The sequence below is a fragment of the Lepisma saccharinum genome, chromosome 18, assembly GCF_977018435.1.
Source record: "Lepisma saccharinum chromosome 18, izLepSacc3.1, whole genome shotgun sequence".
Taxonomy (NCBI): Eukaryota; Metazoa; Arthropoda; class Insecta; order Zygentoma; family Lepismatidae; genus Lepisma; species Lepisma saccharinum.
The window spans coordinates 39685308-39709657 of NC_139246.1; positions in this window are offsets into that span (position 1 = coordinate 39685308).

A 24350-nucleotide genomic window follows, 5' to 3' on the forward strand; every position below is an offset into this window, starting at 1 on the left:
GCACAAGAGCGAAGTAAATTAAAGCAAATGAATCTATCAATCAAAACATGTGAAAAGTCGAAGACTAAAATATTCTGACTTAGGTTAAAAGCTGAGGCTGTAAAGGGGCACTCAGCATACAAAAGGACAAAACACAGGACATGGCCGTCCAGTCGCCAGAGCCTCGTTAGTCTTAAAAATGCAGTCCAGGGTGTACTAGGTGGAAGTGAGGTTGTTATTGTAAAGTACTTCTAATATATTATGAATGTCTTAATGTACCAGACTGGGGTGAATAAAAAGTACTAAGGGCTCAGTTCTGTGTGAAAATGTAAATATCCACGATAAGTTTTATCTGGTTTGGATACTGAGAAATGTGAGAGAATATTTCGTTCTTGGCAAAATGAACGATTACATTCATAGTAATTGCATTTGGGATTCAAATGTCGAAATAACAGATTATATTAGTTTTAGGAGCCCAATTATGCATGAAAATACTAGAATTCTCGATGTTCTACCTGGTTGCAAAACCGTGAAAAATGATAAATTTTGTAATTCAGTGGCAAAGTTGTATGAGTTCTTGTATAAAAATGAAATTTGGGACCACACTGATGAAATTAAAGATGTGTTTTAAGTTCTCAGATCTGTGTGAAAATATTAGTACAGTCACGGAAACTTTTTGATTCGGACGATTATATTGAAAATGAATTATTGCGTTAGAACCGAGAAGTGTCCGTGAATGTACATTTACTTTGTTTCATGCAATACGAAGTTTAAGAAATGAAACAAAACACCAACGAATAGGGAAGTTATCGAGTCGAGACCAGAGAAGACTGCGTCAAAAATATAGAACCCCTCTGTTTACGTATTTGTAAAATTGTCCAACATGGGAAGAAAACAGTCAAATATACCTCATTGAGAAGCCAAAAGTGTCTGCTTTCAGATAAAATCAAGGTAAAATGAATTTAACTCTATTGTTTCTCTATTCAGACATATTTTCTTAGCATATTTCTTCAGATTTTCATATGTTTCTCTATTTGATCTTGTAGCCCTATTAAGACATCTATTTCTAGTTTCATTTTTTGCTTTAACCACCTTTTTACATTCTTCATCATACCGTATCAATCCCTAAGATTGTATGTTTATTTTATTAAGTCTCTCTGAACGCTTCATGTTGACCAGGGCATTCACTTGTTTTTCTCAGCTGTCTCAAGCCTCTTAGGCATGTTTACAATGCATTGTGTTGTGCCATGCAAACCTCCTGAGCATTCAGGAAACAGGTAACACTTCTGGGTTTGGTGTCAGCGGTTTGCATGGTAGCAATTATAATAAACACGATTCGGCGATTCGGCATCGAGGAAGAGCTCGATGGCCAGGGAATATAGAGGTGAGACAAGCTGGGAAGTGACTGGACTTTGGGAATTGAGTTGGTAGAGAGAGGAGGTCAGCAAGGCAGGAGGTCGATAGTGGAAGCACGCTTTGGTCAACAAGTTAGAAGCTTACAGAGGACTTCGCTATTTTGATTCAGCTCAGAGACTTCAGTTAGACAGGTAATTATCCTACACCCAGCCATGATACAGGTTCAACGGTTCACAAAATCCAACGAGTTGCCATTGTCTTTTCAGTAGTTTAATTCCTTTGTGTAATTTGTACCTTTCGCATGCCAAGCAATAACTCGTCATGTCAATGACGAGTGGTCTCATCAAGAGGATGAATGATGAGTAGTTTACATCACCCCATCGATTAACTGGTTCAGATCCCTTCATTCTATAGAAGGACACGTGGTGGAGATTAGCGGGTCTTTTCATTTTTTCAGAAATGAAAAGAAATTGTTAGCCAGTTTAAAGCAACCCCACCCCAAAGCTTGACACGTGGTGAAGTTGCTTTGGGTCTTTTCATTTGCTTCGGAAATGAAAAGAGTTGCATTTAATTGTTAACCAGTTTAGAATTATTCCCCACCCTAAATTTTGACACGTAGTGGAGTGCTAGTTCATTACCCACCCCAAAATTTTGCTCATTTATTTAGTTTCGTTAGTATGTCCTTGCCATATTTTATTTTGAAAATACATAGGGCTTAAAGCTTTTGCATTTATGGGGGGAGAAGAATTTACTTGTGCCATGATAGATGTCGAGCTTTCACCTTGCTGATGAACTCGACGAAACATTAGATCAATTATTAGATATAGCACGAGGGACTACAAGTTTTAATTTAGATGTCAGCGGCCCAGCTGCAAGTTCCACCCCCAAGTTTAAACGTAGCCCAATCTTAACTAGACGCCTTCAGCGAGAATTATTGGAAAAACAGAAATGTGAACCACAATTAGAGCAACAAGATCAGGATTTTAGAGATTTAGACCAAACACAATTCGCAACAATGGCTCAGTCGCAGTTTGTTCCCCCAACTATTTTAGAGGGTATCCCATTTCAGGGGATAGCCGGGGAGGACGTTTCAAAATTTTTAGATAAAGTGGATAGCCTTGCCATATTAAATGGATGGAATAATGCCCGTAAACTGGAATTATTTCCAGCCCTTCTGGCCGGGCCAGCATTACGATGGTACCAGACCTGGAAAGATGGTACAGAAAATCAGGAAGTTACTTACGAGGAGATACAGAAAAAATTTAAAGACGAATTTACAGGGTCCTTGGATCAACTCCAGATCGAGGAGCAAATTCGATATAGATTACACAAAGAAACTGAGCCAGTTACGAATTATGTTCGGGACAAACAATTACTTCTACTCAAGGCAGACCCCAAAATGAGTATTCAACAACAGATCAAACAGATCATATTAGGCTTACAGGTGGATTACATGAAAGATATCCACCATAAAGAGTATGAGTCCGTGCATGGGTTGCTTAAAGATTTAAAATCCTTTGAGAAACTTCAACTTTTGATGAGACAGCGCAAGCTGAAGGAATTGAGGTACGAAGAGCAAAGAGAGAGTTTATTCTCTCCTTTGCATAATACACCAGCACTTTCGCAACAGCAGCAGATTTTACTGCAGAGTAACAATCTGGCTACTGCTGAGTCAGCGCAAGCGCGACCCACTTCAGACATTGAGGCAAAATTCAAAGCATTGCAAAAGGAGGTTGAGCAACTAAAATTATTTAACAATCCTCACAATACCAAAGCTCAAGTCCAGGCTCAGGAAACTGGTCTGGAAGCGAGATTAGCCAGTCTCACTTTGAGATTGGATAGCATGGAGGATCAAAAACAGCACCCTGGCACCGACTCATCTACTCCAAAACAATTTAGAGAACCTTATTATAAGGATAATTATCAGTCAAGTAATAATTATAGAGGCTCCTATCGGGGTAATAATAATAGACGACAATTCAATAGGGGGTACAGGAATGGACGTAATAATAATGGTAACAACACAGATCGCAATAGGCGATACGGCAATACCCAACAATGGCGAGGACGTGGAAACTTCCGCGGACAGAACTCGCGGGGTTCCTCGTCTTCAGCAGGGCGAGACCAGGAAAACAGGGAAGAGCAACGGGGGAGACCACGCTGCTCAATTTGTAATTACCCTAATCACACAGCAGCCACTTGTTTTCAGAACACGGAGGCTTTAAACGAACAATGACTGCCCATAGAAGAGACGTATGCGCAGATTTCGTTGGCAAACAGATATCAGTCTCTACTTTCCCCTATGAGGAATTAATTTATATTAACGCAGTATTAGGGGGACAACGTCAGAGGTTTCTCGTGGATTCCGGAAGCCAAGTATCCGTCACCAGTGATCGAGGCATTCCTTCAACCGCCAAACGTTTTAAAATTCATACGGCCATAAGGGGAGTAGCAAAAGAACAGATTGAAATTAAAGAGATTGTCCTATTAACTTTTGCAATAAACGGCCGCAATTTTACCCATCCTTTTCGGATGATTCCAAATTTTGAACATGGGACAATCCTAGGAAATGATTTTTTAAGAGCTCATAAGGCAAATTTGGATTTTGATCAAAATCGACTCATATTGAGGAGATTTGGTACTCCTCCGCGAAACCAGTTAAGGACGGAACACCGAAAGACCTTTGACGTTTCCATAAAAGTTGCTAGTCTGATCAGGGATTTATATGTGCCGGAATTTGTAACTTCCAGACAAATTAGAATCAAACCTAGATCTCATTTGTGCATTCCTGTCAAATTGCCAAATTCTAGTAATCAAAATTTAACTTATTTGGAGCCAGATTTACAGTTTCAAATGGACACAGGCTTAATGGTGCCTCGAGCCATTGTAAATCCGGAGTCATTTTTAATTTGGATTACTAATCCAAATTCTTACAAAGTTAAAATTAGGAAAGGGGCACGCTTAGGTACCGCAGAGGCATGGCAAAATCCAGTACCAGCTTCACGTCATATTGCAGACGACGAAGGACCTAACGTTATGGTGACCAAGGAGACTGGCACCGTGACAAAACCAGTGCACGACATTACTAAATTTGACATAAATCCAGCATTAGAACCCGATCAGAAATTGCAACTTAGACAATTGTTAGAGAAGTATGTAGATGTATTTTCTTGGTCTGAGCAAGACATTGGTTGTTCCACTAATTATACGCATCGTATAAAGTTAAAGGACGATTCGGAATTTCACGTCCCAGCCTACCCTATACCAGTTCACCTGCGTAAGGAAATTAACCAGCAAATTGACAACTTGCTAGAAGCAGGGGTCATCAGTCCTACGACATCACCGTACAATTCACCAGTTTTTCTTGTCAAGAAGAAATCAGGAGCTTATCGCATGGTGCAGGATTTCCGATTACTTAATGCTAGGTCTGTTTTCGATGCAGTTTCTATAGGAAACATCTCAGAGATATTGCACAATATGGCCGGTAAGAGCTGCTACTGTAGTGCTGACTTGAAACAAGGATTTTTTCAAATACCATTAGAAGAACAATCGAAAAAGTACACTGCCTTTACTATACCAGCCAGGGGACAATTTGCGATGAACTTTACACCTATGGGACATGTGACTTCTCCTGCGGCAATGACCCGATGTGTTCAGCTCGCTACAGCGGGGATTAACGACAATAATTTCGCCTTTTATATCGATGACATGTTTGTTTTTGCCAATTCATTTAAGGATATGTTGGTCAATTTAGAGAAAATGTTTCAATGTTTACGATCTGCCGGATTGAAATTGGCTGTACCTAAATGTTCATTTGGATACTATGAGACAATTGCCTTGGGCCACAATGTGGGCAAATATGGCTATCGTATAAGTGATAGAATACTGTCATCCATTAAGAATTATAAAGTTCCCACCACCACGAAGAAGGTTAAAATGTTTTTAGGTCTTTGCAGCTACGTGAGGAAATATGTCAAGAATTTTTCTGATATTGCATCACCATTACAGGGTTTAATTCGTAAGGGCAAGAAATTCACATGGGGTCCTGAACAACAATCGGCATTTGAGAAATTGAAGGAAGCTTTAATTACTGCACCTGTTTTGTTACCGTACGATCCAGCGAAGAACACCAAGGTTTTCACCGATGCTTCATCTCATGCGGTCAGTGGCGTATTAATGCAGCCCAATGCAGAAGGAGAGTACTTGCCATGTGCGTACTGCAGTAGAACGTTGACCGACACTGAAAAAAGATTGAGTGTTATTGAGCAAGAATTAACAGCAATTTTATATGCTTTCAAATCATTTAGATTTTATCTTGTTGGCCGCCATTTTGATTTATACACGGACAACAAAGCAATTACGTACATTAGGACATCCCGTAATTTGAGCTCAAAGCTTCTTCGATGGAGCAACCTTTTGGAGGATTTTTCATTTACACCGATCCATGTTAAAACTACGGAGAATATCGCCGATCCCCTCAGCAGAGAATGTGGAGAAAGCGTAGAGGATGGCAACACTGAAGAGGACATTCCCGAACCCAGGACACTTACTTTATTTGATGCAAGCACAGATGTCGCAGAACATCAGAGACAGGATTCATTTTTTGGCCCAATTATTAAAGTTTTGGAGGACCCAGACAGGGACGATGGAACATTACCTTTACACATCCAGAGGCAGGTCTATCATCATGTGTTGGAAGATGGATTATTGTATAGACAGCAGAAATTAGGAGCTACTACCAAGAAATTATTATGCATTCCAATGACATTACGTGATTCTGTCATTGAGACACTCCATGCTTCACCCATAGGAGGTTCTCATCTTGGATTTACCAAGTGTTACAATGTGGCCTTACCAAGAATTTATTTTCCAAATATGAAGTTATTTATACAGAGGAAAATTAGGGAATGTATAACATGCCAGCAGAATAAACGCCGTCCAGGTCTACCAGCAGGGGAACTGTGCACCTTTCCCGCACAGAAGCCATTCCAGAGGATTTGTCTAGACTTTTCAGGCCCATATCCTCCTTCATCCAATCTTCGTCATCGATACATAATCGCTGCAACAGATTTTGGGACGCGCTATTTAATAGCCAAACCAGTTGCGGATTGCACGGCCAGTACAGCAGCAGAATTTGTGTATGAAGAGATTGTGTTACGCTACGGAGCCCCACAGGATATTTACACGGATCGCGGATCTGCATTTAAATCTAAGCTTTTCCAGGAACTTGGCACTAAATTGGGAATCACCATCAAGTTTTCACCAGTCGGTCTTCATAACTCTATAGGTCTTTCGGAACGTAACCACGGGGTCTTACAGAGTATAATGAAGTGTTATGTCAACTCAAAACACACTGATTGGGTCCAATATTTACAGCCAAGTGTATTTAGTTATAATACTACCAGGAATCAGAATTTGCGGTATAGCCCATTCTTTTTAGTACATGGATTCCAACCTACTTTGCCCTGGGAGCTTGCATTACACACACCAAGCTGTGAAAATGTGGAGAATGATGTACGGTTCCGAGTATTGGAGAAAGCAAGAACCAATGCTACGGATAACTTAGCAAAACGACATGTTGAAGTGAAGAAATATTATGATCAGAAGATCAAGTTTCAACCAGGCGATCAAGTATTAATTTTTGACAGCACCCAGAAAATTGGAACCGCACGGTGCTTTTCAGGTATTTATAAAGGCCCAGCCACAGTTATTCGAGAAGAGAATCCGAATACATACCTGGTGGAATTCCAAAACAAGCGCGGAAAGACATTAGTGGACTCTATTGCCGTCCAGAGACTCAAAAATTATTATGCGCCAGATGACGGTGAAGGCGAAGAGAATTTGGCAGGTGAAGATGAAGATCGTCAAGAAGACAACGCGGACTCACGCACGGATAATGGTCACTAAAATTGAAAATTCATATAAGTAACAGGTTTAACATTTTAATTTCACTTGCATGACATAATAATAATAATAATTTATCATAGAATAGCACTAATAATATTAAAGATTAAAAGCAGACTTATTATTTAATAATGTGCTTTAGGCACAAAAGTTTTGCAGTATGTAACAATACTAGCTCAGCGAATACATCACTGGAATTTTATAGTTACTCTTCAGAAGAAGGTATATGATTATATTAGCAAAGTTTAATTTTAAGCGCCAGTTATGAGAATATTTATATTATATGAATATGTAGACGTCGACGTCAAGATTTTTTGCGCTCCAATAACAAGTATTTTCCTTCGGATATTGGATAGCTACCGATAATCCTGGAAATCCATTCTGCCATCGCAGAATGATTATGAGTAAACCACAACGGTTTTAGTTTCTAACTTTGCCACAATAATATGCTAAGCATATTTTAGAATGAGTAGAGGGAATTAAAGATTCTTCAAGTTTTAGTGATGTTAGTATTTTAATGCATTTAAAGATCGCATAAATAATAATTATTATTTTATTTCAGGTAGTCAGGAGTAAATCAGACTCAATTTTTCCTTACCTTGTACCTTAGTACGGTTCAATTAATTTTAAGTATTTAAACATAACGTTAACACCTGAAATTAAAATAAGATAAGTTTGCAGTAAAATTTAAAATAACATAAGTTAAACAGTGCTAATAAATTTAGAGAATAAATAAATTATATTAAATAAATAAATCACGCAGATAATTTGAGCCTAGAGTCAGAAATAATTAAAAGTTGAGTTAAAATATCTACTACTTAGACTAGGCAAGCTTAAAGTACGTATTAGCTTTGAAGAACTGTTTGTTTTGATTGCCTAAGCAACATGAAAATCATTGCGATTTTAGTTATTTTAAACGGATTTCTTCCATACGTAAAAGCTTCTAATTTTATTTATCTGTTGAACAAGTCCTTTGACTATCCTTATAATATAATTACAATTTTATTATTAACAACATTTATTATTAGTATTTTTATAATTTTCATAATCTGTTATTTTCAATGTCACCGCAAGAAATCTATTACTTATGACCATGAGTGTACCAACGAATTACCGTTAAGCAAACTTAATGATTCACCGCCCATTGAGCAGATTTACGACGATATTGCACCGATTGTTGAAGTGGTACCATTAAAAACGAGTCACCCGCCAATTCCCCCTCCACTGCCTCAGTCCATTATTATTCAACCTAGGGTACAAGAAGAAGTTCAGGATGCATCCAGAAATAGTTTAGTCACTAAAGACGACAGTATAGATTTGCCGAAGAATATTTTATCCGTTAAAGATAGAGTTCAGAAATTTGCCGTAAGCAAGGGTCCTAATTTTGTTCAAAACAGTTGTAAATTGGAAAGTGAATTGCCTATTTCATCCTGTGTTCAGCCAGTTGTAAATATTAAAGAGTCATTTGCGAATCAGTCACCAGTAAAAGTCGAGAAAGTTTCAAGTGTTACTTTAAAAGCAGAAAGTAAGCCAAATTTTCAGGTTCCCGAACCTGTTGTTTCGTTTACAGACCACATTTTCTACGACTTCATGTTCACCTAGAATTTTATATTCATTACGATTTAAATTTTAAGTATAATTCATTTTTTTTTTACGTTTCATTGTACCTTATGCAAGGTTTATTAGTCATTTAGTTTGCTAACAGCTTCCCAACTGTTGTTATTTTACGAGCACGGAAGTGTTCAAGTAAACACGCTGTCGCAAGCGCAACGAAGTTTTTTCTCTTTCCATCCCATTTATTACGTCATTTCAAAAGTCCTTGACTTTATTTCGAACTCCCGCAGCGCTTACTAGACCTTGTTCGTAGTAATTTAAAGTTTTGTAAACTTTACGCGTCATTCAATGTATCAGCGAACCAGAGCTTGCATTTTTTTTCCTCCGCACCTTTGCTTGTTGCCCAAAGCAACGATTTTTTTTCGTTCGCTATCCCGAACGGAACCCGAACTTCCCCGAAGTCGCCGATCACGCCTGTCGCTGTAGAGAACTCAGTCAGTTAAGTACAAGCAACGTCGGAATGCAACGATAAGCAGAAATACATCGCAGCTGAATTTGCGAATTCCTTTCTCCGCACGGTAGCTCTCTTCCGAGTACTTTGAACACGCTGGAAGCTCAAAAACACTTACCATAGGCTTTGCATATTTTCTCGCATCAGTGGCGTTCATCCATTAAAATTTTATGGGATCAGTTTAGTTACGCATATAGCCATTAGAATTTGATTTTCACGATAGAACTTCATGTCAACAATGTTAGGGATAATTTTTGTTACATAAATAACTTTTGCCATAAAACGTCGCATTTATGCACTTCAGGTTAATCACGACCAATAATTTTACAAAGGAACAACAAGACGAATTTTTTTGCGTTTTTCTCGCAAAATTTTCCCGTTTTTCATAGAGATATTTATAGTAAGTAAAATTTTTGGGAAATTGACGCATTTTTTCATTAAAATCAGGATAAAGATAAACGAAATTTTGATAAAATCAGGGAAATTTCTACAAAAGGGCAATTTTAGCACTTTATGCACTTAGAGTAATCAAGATTATTAGCAACATGCCAGGCTAAGCCTCGGTGATTAGCACAGGCATGTGCAGCAAAAGTCGCCACGGCATCGTTAGCCTTTCCAAATTTAAACAGAGTGGTTTACCACAAATGTTGAATTTGAGAAATTATTATTATTATTATTAATATTTATTATTAGGAAATTTAGCTTACTTACCCAATTTGCACCTTATTCGACAATGCAGCAATAAATTAACTACTTCTTACTGATTAACTTCGTGTTAATGTTAGTACAGTAGGTAATAACTATTAATTTGTATTTATATTTTAATATATAGCATAACTATTCTCTATCTATTTTGTTTAAACATACCTAAGGGATTGACACACCAGTAGACCTAGTGTCCGGGTACCAAGTCATCAATTGGGGCTCGTGGGGCTCGATCGCCTTAATGGATTTTTCTCGTAAGGCGCAGTGTTGCCAACTCCTTACCCAAAAAAATCACCAAGGTTGTGGCGCTCGTCGTAGCCTTTTATGATGTACATTTTGAGGGCAGAGTTGACAACACTGTGGGTTTACTGTAGCCTTTTATGAGGGGGGGTTTATTGCCCTCTGTTTACATCTGGCAACACTACCGTAGATTGACAGTGTTGTTAACCTACTGGGTTTTTTCACTGTAAATTTTTATCAAAGGACCTGAGGGGTCCATGTATTTTTTATGTCTGGCAATACTGTTGGGGGGCCTAGTGTTGGCAACACTGTGGGTTTTTACTGTAGTTTTTTATGAGGGGGTCTATTGCCCCCTTTTTATATTTGGCAACTCTATTGGATGTTTTGTTTGAGGCTCGAAATTATTATTTGAGGCTTGAAATCATCATTTGAGGCTCGTCGGTGTTGCGTACCCACTCCACAAAAATTCTACTATATGATCTTTCACTGGCTAAGCTAACCTACAAATAGGAATTGGCAGCACTGACTTATAAACCCACTGGGTCCTCTTGGCATGTTTTTTTCATGATGTGTTGCTAGGCTATTGGGCATCTTGGCGTATACAATGTATATATTTTGAGAGGGGGGTTATAGCTTTTTATGCTGTACGAATACTGGAAGCTTGACAGTGACAACCAACAGAGTAGGTAAACCTACATCCAGGAACTGGCAAACACTAGTTTCTGACAGTGAATTTGAAATAAAATATTAAACAAAATACATGAGTAAGCACTGTGATTACAAATAGTACCAGTGTTATGCCCCCAACTCCAACTGGACAACTGGGGAAAATAATTGTACAACAATTTGTACCTAATTTTACAACTACTTGTACCTAATTGTACAACATATACACAGACATAAAAGAGAGAGTCTTCCCGTAACTTACTTCATGTACAATTTATATGATTTTACAACTGTGAAAAGAAAGCATATGTGTTCTGTATGCACACATTTATTCTTATTTTTCGAAGTTGAATGAAAGCACATGTTTTTACGCTCTCGTAATACTAACCTTGCTCCACTGATTTTAAATTGCTTCCATCCGCTTTTTTTTTCTGTGTTATTTCCGCATGCACGCAACATTCGCTTTCAATAGACAGAAGGAGTGTTAGTATAGCAGGCTCCGAGTTTACAATTTATTAAATTAAACAATAATTTATGTAAGAATATACTTGTACTTACCGAACACAAAATAATAAAAAGCACATGTGAATGTTTGCGTGTGTTCATGTTATATGACGACTGAGTAAAAAAATAATGTTGACTCCCCGAAAGATAAAAGTTCCTGGTTCGACATCAGATGCATGCAAATTTTATGTTTTGCTCTCCAAAATCTTGATTTTTATGTTTGTGCTATTTGTCATACAGCAGAGGAGAAGAGGGGAGAGGCGAGGGGAGGGGGTACTATTAGCGCCATCTATTAGCAAACAATAGAAATAAAAAGTAGGGTCAAACTTTTTCAACACCCAAACATTTTAAACGTCCTCGTTTAGTAATACGATCAGCAGAAGACGTTTAAAAGAGTACTCTTAGTCGAGAAAGCTAATTGCTAGGGCCCATATATTGCTAAAATGTTCTTTGATTTGCATATTTCTCATACCGCCATATGTTGTTCTAGTTGACTTCTTCCAAAAAAATGCTAATTAGCGAGAGTTAATTAAGCAAGGCAAGTAAAAGAAGCAAATAGAACAGCATATGTGCCGGCGTGAGAATATGTAAAAATTCGATTCAGAGGTGGATCGAATTAAAATTGGGGGATATTTTGCATTTTTTTCCTATAATGTACAAAACATTTACCGTACATAATTTTTTCTATTTACAACAGTATAAAATAAGAGGAATGTGTGACAATATCCACATTAATTAGGAAGGTATGTTGTATGCTAGGTTAGCTAATTGTGTCTTCTACAGCTTCACTGTATAGAGGAATGATGGAAAAAGAGAGCTCTACAAAAACTAACGCTCTTAACAATATTGTACGTTCGTGAAAATTATATATATAAATAATGCATAAGCGTATTATCTGCTTTCATGTCAGATTTTCCCAACCTGTGAGCTGTAGTGTTTAGGTGACAAGCGACCTGCTCAAATATGATACTGTTGACAATATTGTACGCCCGTGAAAATTATATATATAAATAAGGCATAAGCGTATTATCTGCTTTCATGTCAGATTTTACCAACGTGTGAGCTGTAGTGTTTAGGTGACAAGCGACCTGCTCAAATATAATACTGTTGACAATATTGTACGCCCGTGAAAATTACATATAAATAAGACTTAAGCGTATTATCTGCTTTCATGTCAGATTTTCCCAACCTGTGAGCTGTAGTGTTTAGGTGACAAGCGACCTGCTCAAATATAATACTGTTGACAATATTGTACGCCCGTGAAAATTATATATAAATAAGGCGTAAGCGTATTATCTGCTTTCATGTCAGATTTTCCCAACCTGTGAGCTGTAGTGTTTAGGTGACAAGCGACCTGCTCAAATATTATACTGTTGACAATATTGAACGCCCCGTGAAAATTATATATAAATAAGGCATAAGCGTATTATCTGCTTTCATGTCAGATTTTACCAACCTGTGAGCTGTAGTGTTTAGGTGACAAGCGACCTGCTCAAATATAATACTGTTGACAATATTGAACGCCCCGTGAAAATTATATATAAATAAGGCATAAGCGTATTATCTACTTTCATGTCAGATTTTCCCAACCTGTGAGCTGTAGTGTTTAGGTGACAAGCGACCGGCTCAAATATAATACTGTTGACAATATTGAACGCCCCGTGAAAATTATATATAAATAAGGCATAAGCGTATTATCTGCTTTCATGTCAGATTTTCCCAACCTGTGAGCTGTAGTGTTTAGGTGACAAGCGACCTGCTCAAATATAATACTGTTGACAATATTGAACGCCCCGTGAAAATTATATATAAATAAGGCATAAGCGTATTATCTGCTTTCATGTCAGATTTTACCAACCTGTGAGCTGTAGTGTTTAGGTCACAAGCGACCTGCTCAAATATAATACTGTTGACAATATTGTACGCCCCGTGAAAATTATATATAAATAAGGCATAAGCGTATTATCTACTTTCATGTCAGATTTTCCCAACCTGTGAGCTGTAGTGTTTAGGTGACAAGCGACCTGCTCAAATATAATACTGTTGACAATATTGAACGCCCCGTGAAAATTATATATATAAATAAGGCATAAGCGTATTATCTGCTTTCATGTCAGATTTTCCCAACCTGTGAGCTGTAGTGTTTAGGTGACAAGCGACCTGCTCAAATATAATACTGTTGACAATATTGAACGCCCCGTGAAAATTATATATAAATAAGGCATAAGCGTATTATCTGCTTTCATGTCAGATTTTCCCAACCTGTGAGCTGTAGTGTTTAGGTGACAAGCGACCTGCTCAAATATTATACTGTTGACAATATTGAACGCCCCGTGAAAATTATATATAAATAAGGCATAAGCGTATTATCTGCTTTCATGTCAGATTTTCCCAACCTGTGAGCTGTAGTGTTTAGGTGACAAGCGACCTGCTCAAATATGATACTGTTGACAATATTGTACGCCCGTGAAAATTATATATATAAATAAGACTTAAGCGTATTATCTGCTTTCATGTCAGATTTTCCCAACCTGTGAGCTGTAGTGTTTAGGTGACAAGCGACCTGCTCAAATATGATACTGTTGACAATATTGAACGCCCCGTGAAAATTATATATAAATAAGGCATAAGCGTATTATCTGCTTTCATGTCAGATTTTCCCAACCTGTGAGCTGTAGTGTTTAGGTGACAAGCGACCTGCTCAAATATAATACTGTTGACAATATTGAACGTATATTGTATTGTATAGGAGACTAGAAGCATATAATTTGGCGAAAAAAAAACCAAGTAAGGTCATAGAAAATAGTTAAAAAAAAAGTGAACAATTATATTTTGCATTGCACAGCATTAGGTATTAAATAACATACCCCCAAAAAATCTCTGCATTATGCGTTCTGTAAAAAATTGCCCTACGTGCCAAATTGCTGTGTCAAGTAAACATTTTCAAAGGCACTGTCGTACTTGTGTGCCGGGAAAGCGAATATGTGCGACCAAACTGGGCTCTAAGTGTGGAATAAATTTTTCTATTGACAACTTCAAGCGACACCAGCTTACTTGCAAGAGCACTGGAACATCTCTACCGCAACCTTCCAAGCGAAAGGTAGAAGTAACCTCCCTCGATGCATCGCCACCTACCAAACGCGTCAAGCTGACGAAGAAAGCAGACCGATTTGCATTTGAGCATTTATTAGAAGACTTTAACATAACATCAGACAGCTTCTGCGATGTGTGTAGTTTTCTGGAGAGCGAGCGAGCTAAGATAATATCCATCCTCAACGATGCATTGGCTACATACTCCACTAAATTCTATGCTGTGCTATGCTGCAAGTATAAGAAACCGTCTGATGAAATATATAAATTCTTCCATGCCACAAAAGCAAAAACACTGCATCAGGCAGATGTCACTGACCTCGACAGCATCTACGACAAGTTTGTCGAGGAGCTTGTGGCAAAGCATGAGGAGCATCAGGCTGAAGGCTCGGGCGGTTCGCTGTGTGGCGACCCCCACGAACTTTGTCTGACACTTAACAAGTTCCTGCCACTGGCAGGGTCTAGCTATATTGCCCTGCCACCCGAGGTTGAAGCAAGGAAAGCTGTTCTCAATATTCAGAACGAAGACACCAAATGTTTCCTCTGGTCGGTGCTGGCAGCATTGCACCCTGTTCACTGGAAAAACAGTCCACGCCGTGTTAACCACTACACGCAGTATGAGTCGGAACTGGAGGATGCAATGGCCGGGATTGCCTACCCTGTAGAAGTCTCGCATATTCGCAAGTTTGAGGTTGGTGCTCGTGACTTGTTGGGCTTGCAATTAGCCATCAATGTTTACGGTCTCACCGAGAACGAAAATGAGGTCCACCCCATCCGGGTGAGCAACGTGAGCAACAACAACGAGGTACGAGAAATCAACCTCCTGCTCATCAAGGACGAGACCCATCACCATTACACCCTTATCCGTTCCCTCTCTCGGCTTGTTTCGAGCCAACGGAGCAAAGACAAAACCCACGTCGAGGTGTGTCGCAGGTGCTTGGCTACATTTAATAATCGAGAACAGCAGGATTACCGGCGCATCAGAGGTCCCAACATTGCTGCTGAGAAGCTAGCTCGCCACATGTTCTACTGTGGTACCAACAAGCCTGCACGAATTATCCTGCCCGAACCTGGTGCAGTAGAGTGCTTTCGCATGCACAGTGCTATGGTGAAGCATCCTGCCTATATTGTAGCAGACTTCGAGGCCTTTCTTCAACCTCTGTCTAACTGCGAGCCCAACCCCGAAACATCCTCTACCATTCCTTTCCAAATCCACGAGGCCTCGAGTTACTCCTATATTGTGGTGTGGCGAGACCAACATATTGCCTCCGAGCCCTATGTGTATCGCAGTCCCGACCCGGTCAAACACTTCCTGGAGAGAATGCAACAGGAAGCCATCAAGATAGGGAAGGTGCTGTTGGCCCCCAAGCCCATGCTGCCTCTGTCTCCGGAAGACAAGCATCAGCACGAAATAGCTCTAAATTGTCCTGTTTGCAACTCGGTCTTCACTGACGATAACAAAAAGGTCCACCACCATGACCATTATGGGACCGGAAGCTACATTGGCCCGTGGTGCAACAGATGTAACTTGAGAGCCAGGGACCCGCGCTTCATACCGGTCTTTTTTCACAATGGCTCGGGATATGATTTCCATCACTTGGTCACACATCTAGGGTACGACAATGCGAGAATCAATGTCCTGGCACAGAACGAGGAGCGTTATATTAGCATCAGCAAGTGGGTGCCGATCCCCGACTCAAGCAGCAGCATCGAGCTTCGGTTCCTCGACTCTCTGAGGTTCCTCCAGGCAAGCCTCGATGCTCTTGCTGGGAAGCTCAGAGACGACCAACTAGCCATTACCACATCAAGTTTCCCGAACTTAGATGTCGCACTCATCAGACGTAAAGGGGTCTACCCCTACGAATACGTCACAGACCCTTCCAAGTTCGAAGAAGAGTTGCTGCCTCCCCAGGATAAGTTCTACAGCCAGCTGAGAGGTTCTGGTATTACCGACGAGGAGTACAAGCATGCTCAGTCTATGTGGGTCGAGTTGGGTTGCCGAACTTTCGGTGATTACCACGATGCATACCTGAAGCTTGATGTGACGCTTCTTGCCGATGTGTTCCAGGCGTTTCGGGCGACTGCGATAAACATTTACAACCTGGACCCTGTATATTTTTACAGCCTTCCTGGACTGGCATGGTCGGCCATGCTCCTGCTGACTAAAGTTAAACTTTCACTTATCTCCGATAATGATATCATGCTTTTCATCGAGAGAGCTATCCGGGGCGGCATGGTCCAAGTGTCGCAACGCTTCGCACACGCCAACAATCACCACATGGCCACTGGTTACGACCCCTCCCAACCATCAAGCTACATCATGTACACTGACGTGAATAATCTTTACGGGCACTCCATGATGCAGCCACTCCCAACAGGACAGTTTAAGTGGGTTGATCCTTTATACCACGACATCGAAAAAGAGTGCGACGAGTTTGGGTTTTTTGCCGAGGTGGACCTTGACTTCCCCGAGAAGCTGCAGGATACATTCTGTGACCTTTCGCCTGCTCCGGAATTCAAGTGTCCACCTGGCTCGGATCAACCGAAGCTCGTCATGGACTTGGAGCCCAAAAAGCATTATGTGCTACACTACCGGAACCTCCAGTGGTTAATGCAGCAAGGGGTCTCGGTCAAAGCAGTTTACCACGTGCTCTTGTTCAGGCAGTCTCCATGGTTGAAGCCGTACATCGAACTAAACACCAACCATCGCACTGCTGCCACTTCGGAACTTGATCGCGATTTTTTCAAATTAATGAACAATGCGGTATTTGGGAAGACCATGGAGAATGTGCGAAATCGCGTTGATGTGAGGTTGGTGACGAAGAAAACACAGTGTCGTCGACTTGTTGCAAGCCCGCTGTTCAGGTCTCGAACAATTTACAACGAACAGATGTCTCTGATTCACATGAACCGGGGCAAGGTGCTACTCAACAAGCCCATCTATGTGGGAGCTGCAGTTTTGGATCTGAGCAAGTTGTGCATGTTCGAGACATATTACGGCATACTACGTGCACACTACAACCACAATATCTCGCTCCTCTACACAGACACAGACAGCTTGGTGTACCATGTTCGCACGGCCGATGCATATGGTGATATAGCCAAAGTTCCAGCTCTTGTCAAGCTCTTCGACACATCGGGCTATCCCCAGCTAAACCGGTATGGAATTCTGCCCCGGAACAAAAAAATACCCGGCAAACTCAAGGACGAGAAAGACGGGGATGTGATTGTGGAGTTTGCTGGACTTCGTGCCAAAGCCTATGCGATCCGGGCTGAGGGTTCTGTAACAAAAAAGGCAAAGGGTGTAAGCAGGCAAGTGGTTCGGGAGCACCTCAAGTTTGAGGATTACCTCGAGTGCCTCAGAACAAAATCGCCCATTCTACAAAAAGAGCATCGTATCCAAAGCGTCGATCATGTGCTTACAACTAATATTGTCAGGAAAGTTGCTCTGGATGCACACGACGACAAGAGGTGTATTCTTGAATGTGCGGTCCATACACTTCCGTGGGGCCACTATCGCCTCCAAACTAGTAAGACCTGCCCAGAGTGTAACAAAAAGTAATAGGCAATGCGAAAAAAAAAAACAATTTTAATTTACTTCCACTTCCTCGATTACATGCATGCATGGCACAGCAAAATTAAACTTCTGGAAACTGCTAATTACAATTTGTACTTATATATATAAAATTCCACATTTCTTATTGTGTGCTATTTTTTTTTTATTTATTTAAAACTGTTCAGTCACTCTTTCATTCTTGACGTCATACACAAATGTTTTCTCTGCAATAAGAATGACACTGCACAGAGTATCTGCAGGCAAGGCATCGTGGAACTCGCATACAATCTTGATGTTGGTACGATCGTTGACCACCACTTGCTTCCTCTTAGATGTGTTGATGACGGTCATGGGTCTCCGTGCTTTGAATTCGCTGGGCGCGTAGTACACGTCCACGCTTCCTTCGGTCACGCGTTTGTAAGCCGTGTAAGCTTCGTAAAGTTTGAGGTAATCGTCTTTGGTCATGTCGAGGTTGTAATTCTCGCGCGGGAACACTTCGTTCCTACCGTTCTTCAGATAAACGTTCTTGATCTTGCAGTCGTCGAACTTGCTGGAATCTTTTTCCTGATCGTTATCGCGTCCGGTCTGAAACAGCACTACGACGAAATCTGACATGTCGAACTGTATGTTGTTGAACTGCGTCGTCACGTCGAATTCCATGTGACTTCCCGACGCCATCTTCTGCACGCACTGGTAACCGTGAAAGTGAATCGGCACCTGCGGACTTTTCAAGATCTCCGCTTTGTACTTGAGGGCGTAGTTCGTTTCGTATTCCACCACCGGCATTCTCAATTCCATGCTCCGGATGACGCATTTTGCTGCTTCGGGTAAAGTGTTGGCTATCGGCGTGGTGCCGTCCGGACCCAAAGTAGCGTATCGCATCAGTGCGTCGTTGTCGTTGGCCGCTCTTCGAAACGTGATCCTCAGTCCTCCCTTCCACATGATCTCCTTGTAGTCCGAGAAGAAACCAGGCAGCAGACGCATGGGAAAGAGCACCGTGTGACTTCTCGTCGATATTTTGGTCCCGGCTTCGAATCCCCCGGCCTGGTAGTACGCTGCGTCCGTTTTGGATAATTTCAAGGTTCCCACTGCCGTCGACGTGATGCCTGGATAATCTATTCTGTCGATGACGGTGTTGTGTTTCCTCACCTCCACCTGCGAGAACAGGTGAGGCACGAAGTTGTCCACGAGTATCAAGTTTGCTGCTGCGGGAAACGCGTCTCCGCTTTCCTTCTTCACCACGTCGAATTGAAGGTAGAGGTCCGCTCTGTGAGGATGAATGAACCCGTCGCCTACGTCCACGTCGTATTCGATCTCCCTGTTCGCTTCGTTCAGATTGGCGAACGTGCGACGGTTGGGAGGGAAAGATTGCAATTCGTAACTTTCGATTTGCTCCATTTTACATGTATGGTTATTTATTATACGTTGATCTCCACGATGGCCGTCGTAGTGGCACCTGCGAAATCCACCACGTCTCCTTTCTCGTTCGTCACCACCAACTCTATGTCGTCTATGCGGTTGCGACATACTGGAAAATAGATCGGCGAAGAGGGCGTGTAGATGATCGGTTCCATGAACTCGGAACTTGGTTTGAAAGTGGCTATGATTCCCGTCTGCTTGTGACTTCCTAATAATCCGTCCGAAGATTTCGTGATCATGCCTTCGGCCACGTTGCAGTGTACGTTCAGAGTCTCTATGGCCAAGAATTTAGGAATGTTGGTTGCCACGTGCTTGATGCCAGCTTTGAGTTTTGGGTGGTTGTTCTCGAAACCTAAAAGTTCTCCCATGGTGCCCAGGTCCACGGTCTCCGTCGCGGATAGGATTTCCACTCTGTGCGTGACCGAATTTTGAGAAAGGTATGTGCCTTTGGGTAATTGAGCTTGCAAAGTGGAAAGATTGTATTGTCCTGGCGTGACGACGATGTGTTCGCTTCCGACGCTAATTTTGTTGTTGTGCTGCGTGACGTTAGGTATGAGGTACATGCTGTAGAATGCACGCAGAGCCACGGATTTAGGATAGACGATGTCGTCGTGCAGCGTGAGTTTCAAGATCGATGATTCGCTCGTGAGATGGAACACGCCCATCCTAGTGATGCTGTTTGAGGTTCCACAGTACTTTCTGGAAATCTTCGACCGTAGGGTTATTTATTTTAGAGAGAAACGCGAGCACGGAGAGGCAGAGATGACCGCAGTTTACGTCTCCGAAATTTTGAATGCGTTCGTCGTTGTAGTATATAGAGGTTTTGTTCGTTTTCAGATAATGAATTAAATTTGTAGGTGGAACACCTCCGAAAGAATCGAAAACGAATGCTTTATCATTGTCGTTTTTGTGGTAACATATCCAATGCGTGCCTGGATTTTCTTGACCGTCCAAGTTGACTACTCCGCATTCTCTTCTTTTAACGCTTGAAGGTAACGAGTCGGACATGAAAACTCCTCTGAAGTGTTTGATTTGTAACGGTCCGATCAGAGATTCAATGTCTCGGTTGGTGAGTGCTTCTGTTTCTTTTTTTTAAACTTCTTCATCACGCCCTTTCCTCCTTTCTTCTCCATGGCCAGGTTGTGACGTTTCTGTTCTTCCAATTCCGCTTTGTTCTTCTTCGAGTCGATGACGGTTTTCGCGATGGCGGCACTTCCGCCGGCCAAACTTCCCACGGCCCCCAATGCTGCTAGGATGGCCGGGATGCTGAATATGAAACCTCCGATCTTTTGCTGTTTCCGCGAACGCTGCAATCTTTTCAATTGAGGTGTGCTGAGCAGCAATTTCATTCCGTGTCCTTTCGACAAGCAAGAACGTTTCTTCTCGCGTTGTTTCTTGGTGAGTAACCCATCGAGGGCACCTAGATTTTTAAGATTGGAGTATGGTATCTGGTACACGACACCCTTGGGCTTCATGTTGATGCTCTATGTGTTATTTTCACGGTATGTTATTTATATATATATTCTGAGATTTTTCTTGTGTAGTTTTTTTACGGTATGTTATTTATATACCCCACCCCAATTTTTGTTTCGTGTTCATGGCGATGGTGGTACCCAGTGCGGCGACCCGTTCACCCAGCGATGCGTCTCTGCTCACGAACCTTTCGAAAGCTGCATGTTCCAATTTTTTGTCTGCTTCGTGACGTGCGTCCAGATCCGTCTGCGTGGTGTTGTAGGCGATGTCGTGATCTTTGCATGCCGCGTCCAACGGATTCACACCCTTGTCTCCTCTCTCCAATCTTTTCTCGAGTTTGGTACCCGGTCCGCAGTACTGGTAGCCAGGTAAATGCATCTCGAAAGGTAACTTGTTGATGATGTCGTTCACGAGTCCCTTTCCTTCGGCCACGTTCCAAAATTTTGGAGGCAGCGTGTTGGTGATTTTGATCAGGTAACCTATGCCCTTGTCGTCGTTCACGATGAAGTTGGAAAGTTTCGTGCTGATCATGTCCACGATGCCAACCTTCTCGTTGTAGAAATTACGGTTGCCTGCATTATCTTCGCCGGCTATCACCAACAATCGGTCCACGAGCTTCCTCACGTCGTCCACCCAAACGAATTCTTTGGTTAACGTGTTGTAGCGTTTGACGCCGCTGCCTGTTTTGACCTGGTTCCAAATCGGTTTGATGAGATTCCTGTACTTCTCGCCGCTGCTTGATTTCACCCTATTCTGCGAGGCGTCGTTGTTCTGGTACAAGGCATCCGTCATGATCAGAATTTCCTTGTAACTTTGGTAATCTTCGTCGGTGTAATCTTTCGGCTGCTTTTTGGCGACGAGTTCCCACAGTCCCACCGTACCCGGATACCTGTTCCAACTATCCTTGTCGCCTAAATTAAATGTCGTTGCCTTCGAAGGTCACCTTCGATTTCCCAATCTTCCACACCACACCGCCGCCTTCGCTGGTTTCCATGCTGGGATACAATCCGAACACTTCATCCTTGTCGAATTTCCCCGTGCTCAGGTAGTCTCGTGCCAAAGGTCCCAACTCGATTTTATCCGAAGACGACGTGCTGCCTATGGCTCGACGTCGTGCCGGTGCATCCTTCAGTTCGAACGGCGTCGAAGGAATGCTCGAAATAGGCGTGGGTACGGCGTAACTTTTAGCTGCGAGCGGTACGAGTTCGTTGATCAAATTTTTATTTTGTTCCGTGACACTTTTAATTTCTTTACCTAGACTGCTGATGGCATCGATCACGGGTTGATCCTGACGTTTCTTCTCTTCGCGATTCTCGGATTTCCAACCTTTAAAGCGTTTCGCGAGGTAATCGCGAAGCTTGAGATTTCCGTCTTCGATTTTTCGTTTCGTCATGACGTTATTTATACACGTCGTTTCTCACAACGTTGCAACGTTTAGAAAGTCGTTGATTTTGTTTCTGTATTTTCCGTCGTTGGGTTTCCTCGTCATGTCGATCGTCGCGAATCCGAAATCGTCACCGTTCCAGCAAGTAGAGCAGCAGCGTTCCGAAAATTGATTGTAGTTCATGTCTCCGCCTACGTAGTCATCGTACGCGTGCTTGAGGTTGGTGTGATCTTGACGAAACAAACATATGAAATTAGCGTTGTCGCGTACTAACTGTTTTGGAATTTTGGAAAACGTTTGAGCTAGGTAAAAGCAATCCATTTCTTTGTGACGACCTTGCGTGAAAAAGTTGCGAATTTCATTTTGATTTTCCAGGATGGCGTCGTCGAACACAACGACTGAATTTTCACGACAATCGTCGAGTGGTTTTATTTCCGAGGCGAACGTTGCAATGTCCAGACCATCGTACAGTTTCATCAGTTGCTGGTATTTGGATTGCTCCAAACTTTTCGAGAACACGTACAGGTGCCTGTTCTTCCAATCTAACCAATTCGGTGCGAGGAGAAAATTGTCCACGAGCAGTGTCGTTTTCCCACACCCCGAAGGACCTACGATCAGACAGCGGATGCTGTCGGGAAGCAACTTACCGTTCTTTTTTTTTCTCGTTTGACTTTCCGGATCCGGTAGACGCTTCACCACGTTCCACGTACTCACAAGATCACTTCGTTCGCGTCGATCCAACTCTTTTCCGGAAGTCCCAGCCATTTGACAAACAGTTTGTCACCTTTCCTACGCAATACTTTCTCGATGAGGTACGTGTCGGGGTGTTTTGTTTTAGAGAGTTCCTCTTCGTAAAATCTTCCTTTCAAAATCTCGCCGCTACTATCTTTTATTATATACGTGTGTCGGTTTCCGGGTAGAACTCGAACCACCGTAAAGAGTTCCGTGCTCCAATTTTTTGTGAATCCCTTCTCGAAGGTGCGTTTGAATTTGCTGATCCTCACCTGGTCTCCAATTTTGTATTTAGCTTTTTTTGTCGTGGGTGTGTACTTTGGACAGTAAACTGTAGAAATTAAACGCTGCTCGTCGGACTTGGTAACGTCAACTGGCTTCATGCCTATTGTTCTGTGTACCGTATCATTATAGGTGTCGACGAGTTCCGGCAGGATGTCGACCCATTTGTAATTTCCCCGAAGCGTGAATCGTTTCCACATGTGTGTTTTCAAGGTTCGATTGAATCTTTCCACGATGCTGGCTTTGATGTGACTGAAGGTCGAATAATGTTGAATCTTGTGTTTTTGAATAAACTTTTGGAATACGGCGTTGTAAAATTCTTTACCGTTGTCCGTTTGCAGAAACCGTGGTTGTCTGCCGCCGCTTTCGCGAAAAATTAATTTGAATGCTTCCGTGACGCATGTTCCCGTTTTCGCCTTCAAAGGTAGAGCCCATGCGAATTTCGAAAATGTGTCTATGACGGTGAGGAGGTACTTGTTGCCCTTGTTCAATTTATGTACGTTTTTCAAATTGCCGCTACTCATCTCCACGAGGTCGCTTTGCCAGAGGTCGTCGATGCCCTTGGTTACCACAGCCAAACGTTCGTAGTTGCGGCGTGCAGGTTTATGCAATTCTTCGACGATGGCTTGCCTAGACATTTTTTTAGAGATTACGTTTCAAGAGAAGCACAAGCGTGATGGGATTCAAAGAGGGTGGCACCTCGCTCGTGTTTTGAATGATCAGCTTATCGCCGGCACTCACGTCGAAAACGGTAAGATCTTCGTCTTCGTGTATTTCATATATGTTGCGCGTTTCGTTCCAACGTGCCAGAGGAATGTTTCCTGCTTTCTGGACACCACGATTCGATATCAAAGTCATGGTAGGAACGCTAGCTTTTCTACCGTGAGACCAGTACGAAAATTCGTTTATCTGAATCGTACCATCGAGGAGAAACTTGTAGTACGGATGATAAGGATGCAACATGTACAGTTCGTTACCTTCGACGAACGTGGAGA